This window comes from Triplophysa rosa, linkage group LG17, assembly GCF_024868665.1.
Source record: "Triplophysa rosa linkage group LG17, Trosa_1v2, whole genome shotgun sequence".
In the NCBI taxonomy this organism is placed as follows: domain Eukaryota; kingdom Metazoa; phylum Chordata; class Actinopteri; order Cypriniformes; family Nemacheilidae; genus Triplophysa; species Triplophysa rosa.
Genome location: NC_079906.1, coordinates 5,068,779 through 5,073,131, shown reverse-complemented (window position 1 = coordinate 5,073,131; position 4,353 = coordinate 5,068,779).

The following is a 4,353-nucleotide window of genomic DNA, read 5'->3' as shown; positions in this document are numbered from 1 at the left end:
CTTGTCAAACTTATCTAGAAGAACATTACTTTGGCATTCACTTACGCAGCCCATTTGAAACAGAAGAGTCAAGGCTGTTGTGTTCACTGAGAGAAAAAAGGAGATAAATCCATAGGTAAAATTCAGTACCAAGTCTTTGCTATATTTTAATTAATGCATTTACATTTATGCATTTGGCCGACGCTTTTATCCAAAGCAGTTTCTGAGTATGTGCAATCCCTGGGATCGAACCCATGACCTTGCCATGCTCTTACCACTGAGCTACAGGAAAGCTTATTCCACAAACTTGTGCATTTGGAAAATATAAAGGAACGTACAGTGAATTCAAGCTACGCATTTTATCAGTATGTGCATTCCCTGGGAATCAAACTTATGACCTTCGCCCACACTGTAAATAAAATCTGTTAAAAAAACTGAAATTTTCTCAGCTGGAGTGACAGAAATATACAGTGAAATAACAGTTTTCTCCTGTAAAATTACAGGAAGGATATATAATAAATAGTTTCCCCCCGTTTTTCTTGTAACTTTGCTGTCTTTTTCTGGAATTTTGCAGTTTTTGACCGTATTTCAAAAATAAAAAATGGAAATTTTCTGGCAGCTGGGGTAATTTTCTCTGTAAAATTTACATGTTGTCACCCGTTTTTCTTGTAAATTTGTGATCTTTTCTGCAATTTTATCTTTTTTGACCGTATTTAAATGAAAAAAAATCTGTAAAAAAACAGCAACATTCCATTTTTCTTTACATTTTACATGGAAAATCTTTTTTGTAAAATTATGGTTTTTTTACACTCACATGATTTACATATGTGACCCTGGACGACAAAACCAGTCTTAAGGGTCAATTTTTTGAAATTGAGATTTTTACATCATCTGAAAGCTGAAGAAATATGCTTTCTATTGATATATGGTTTGTTAGGATAGGACACTATCTGGCGGAACAACAACTATTTACAAAGATGGAATCTGAGTGTGCAAAAAAAATCTAAATATTGAGAAAATCGCCTTTGAAGTTGTTAATCTGAGGCACTGTAGCAGGCCATCCACACACAAAAATAACGTTTTTATACATATACTGTAGGAAATTATAAAATATCTTCATGGAACATGATCTTTACTTAATATCCTAATGATTTTTGGCAAAAAGAAAAATCGTAAATTTTTACCCATACCATGTATTTTTGCCGATTACTAAAAATGTTCCCATGCTACTTAAGACTGGTTTTGTTGTCCAGGGTCACATATATTTTATGATACATTTATAATTCCCATTATGGTCTTAACGTAGTAGTCAGCATATTTTGAAATAACAAATCTATTCTTATGCTTCTCATATAGTACATAATGGAGATAATAGCTTAATAACACGAGTATACAGTAGGAAAGAGTTACATGTTTACATGGCACATTATCAGTTTATGATATATCCATTTAAATGTAGTTACTGTTCATATGTTGTATCTCCATATTTTATTATTTTTATTTTCTCCATAAATCATATGTTTGTCACTGAGGTTTGCAAATATCCAACCAATAAAAAGTACTAAAAAGTGCTTGTCAACTTTTAAATCATTTAAATCAATCATTTAAAAAGTACAGTTTTTTCCATTTCTTGAAAAACAGCCAATTTGGATATCCGAGGTTTAGGAAGGACAACGGTGAAATTCTGATTACTATCAGAATAATTCGAAGTACGAAGAAAAAATAATCCAAACATGATCTCACAGTAATTCGTAACTGTTCACGAGGTGGCTAATTCGTATGAATTCTTACTATGAGAATTGTACAAAAAAACAATTTGTAGGGGAGGGGTGGAGTTAAAGGAGGGGCAATAATAAAGTCCCTCCCCTAACCCCACCCCTAAACCTAACAGTCACTGGCACAAGAGCAAATCTTGTAAAACATACGAATAAGATTGTATGCGTTCATATGAATTAGCCACCTCGTAAAATGGTTACGAATTCCCAGAAGATTGTGTTGCTATTTTTGTTTTCAAAGAAAACTTAAAGAATCACAATTTTATTCTACCCTATAGTGCAGAAAGGAAAATGTTCTGTCACTGAGACAAATTTAATATAATAAAGCACAGATGTGCCAATAGGGTTGTGTCATCCTGGAACAGAATGAACAGACAGCTCACACAAGAGTTTGAGGAGCAATAGTTTAACACTGCAGCGGAGACTGTGGCACACACAGTGTGTGTGTGTGTGTGCGTGTGTGTCCACACTTACCAATGAGGTCTTTGATCTCTATCTTTAGCAGGTCCAGGAAATGAGCTCCGTATTAAAATCCTACATGACACACGACCTCGGTGCTGAGCAGATCACGCTGTAAAAACAAAAACACAAATCCCTCTTTCCGTCTCTCGCACAAATGGACACATCTGAGCACAGGAAATTAAAAACCTTTTAAAATTACCCATAAACCACAGAGGCTCTCAAATGAGAAAATAATCGCTGATTATTCACAGGGTTTTATAATGGAACGGTGAAGAATTTGACGGAGGCTTTCAATCTTGATCACGCTTTATAATGTTTAAAACAGGTATAAATAAAAAATGTAAGCCTCTTTTGCAAATCAAGGTCAATCATTGAAATAAACAGGGCAGGGCGTGGCTTGACCTTAAGCATTGTCATGTGGTTGTCCTTCGGACAAGTAAATTTATCATCTACTTGTCTGAGTACAAATATTACTTGTTCGAAGATGAAAATGATATTTCATTTGAAGTGTCAATATAATTGTTTAGGATCCTGATCGGTCAAGTTTGCTTATTAGCGTTTTACCTAGTGTCTGCTGCGGCCACCTAATTTTGCTACATGATTGCTATAGAACAGGGCTGTACGTTAACTTTTTTTGCACATAGCACTGGTGCTACAGAGGCCAAACAGTACAAGTATAAACCTCTGTTGTCGTCATTAAAAAAATTAAAAAAGTGCAGTTCATCTCATGAATAGGCAGGTAACTGACAAATGACATTAATGTTACATTCAGATGGATAAATTAGGGCCATATAATTTTTAGTTTACCCAAATTTGGTAATTGGTAATAAATTGAGGTATGTTTGTCCACACAAATTACTGTAGTATTCTTTAGTGTTATTTACTATAGTAAACTGCAGTAAGATTTCAAGATACTATAGTGTTTTTGAACCTTACTATAGTACACTACAGTGTTTACTACAAGGGTACTACACCAATTTCCTTTAGCAAATACTAGAGTATTTTTCTCCTGTGTTGAAGTTAACGGGACTTTTATTTTGACGGGTCGTCGGTAAGAGCTTCATTCAAACGGTAAAATTCGCGTAAAATAAACTCTCAGAGAAACTCTGGAGATGAATTTGATGTGTTTTATTTCGTCGTACAGTGCAGATGCAGACAAATCCTCGACCATCACTCGTGTAGTATGTTCATCTGTGCACCTCATTCACTCAGAACAGCCAGATAATAATAATATTTAAATAACAGGATTCCGCGTCCGCATCTAGTTATATGGACTCAATGCGGTACGCCATTGATTATTGTCACACACAAACAAGCACAACGACGACAAACGCAGTTCACACAAACACGCATCTCTGTCTAATGCACCTATTCTTATTATTTTTAGCACAGACCAATTTTTTTCGTGGCACTGTTAGTTTTGTCCGGTTGGGCAAGTAAAATTCTCTCACTTCCATTAACTTGTCCCGGACAAGCGTTAATCTCTGGTAGGTAGGCTATGTTAAATGGATGATGTGCATAATCAGAATAGCAAAGCTCATTATTCATCACTTTTTATTTTTAGAAATCATTTGTTGTTGTGAATGTAATGCATATTTTCAGAAGACCATAACACTACAGATATTGAATAGGTTTTGGAAGTCCACGTTTGCAGTCTATACACAAGTATAATAATGCCCCCTGGTGGGAAGGTAGTATATGGCTAAAGACAGCATAGTGTAAAAAGGGCCACATTACGTTTTTGAACTCAAAGGAAGGGGGGGACATAATATGTGCATGACAAATACATATTTTATTTATTAATTTATTCCAAATGTTCCCTTAGATTGGATTTTCGTTTGTTTTTATCATAGTTTTACTACAAATATCATGGTCCAACTATGTTTAAATGACAAAGAACAGTGTCGTTACTAGTTGTGGTAACTTTTACTACAAATGCAACAGTTAAACTAGCCTATGCTTACTGTAGTGGTAAATTTTGTTGAACATGTTTATTTATTTATTCCAAATAAACATTATTAATAGACATACACGATATATAATTCCTTGTACCATCCTACCTTGTATTTTATTTTAAAGAAAGAACACATGTGCTTATCAATATATACAATGTATATATATATATATATATATATAT